This window comes from Cariama cristata, unplaced genomic scaffold (assembly GCF_000690535.1).
Source record: "Cariama cristata isolate BGI_N322 unplaced genomic scaffold, ASM69053v1 scaffold8835, whole genome shotgun sequence".
In the NCBI taxonomy this organism is placed as follows: Eukaryota; Metazoa; Chordata; class Aves; order Cariamiformes; family Cariamidae; genus Cariama; species Cariama cristata.
In genome coordinates, this window is record NW_009615744.1 from 35,867 (window position 1) to 36,119 (window position 253).

Below are 253 nucleotides of genomic sequence, written 5' to 3' on the forward strand. Positions count from 1 at the left end.
TAACTATTTTCACATCCCCAGGGAAGGAACAGCGAAGAGGTGATTAAAGGTGAGTGAAAGAACCAGTAGCCTGCTGTATTGGACTCACGTTTTCACCAAAAACCAAGACGATCAGGCCTCGCTATGCAAGGCAAGGCAATCAGCCAGGGTGCCGGAGGCTGCAGCGGGGCAGGATTCGGGACAGGCGATGCACCGTGATGATGCGCCCTGAAGGACAAGGAGGGTTTGCAGCCAGGAGGGTGTGCAACGGCTC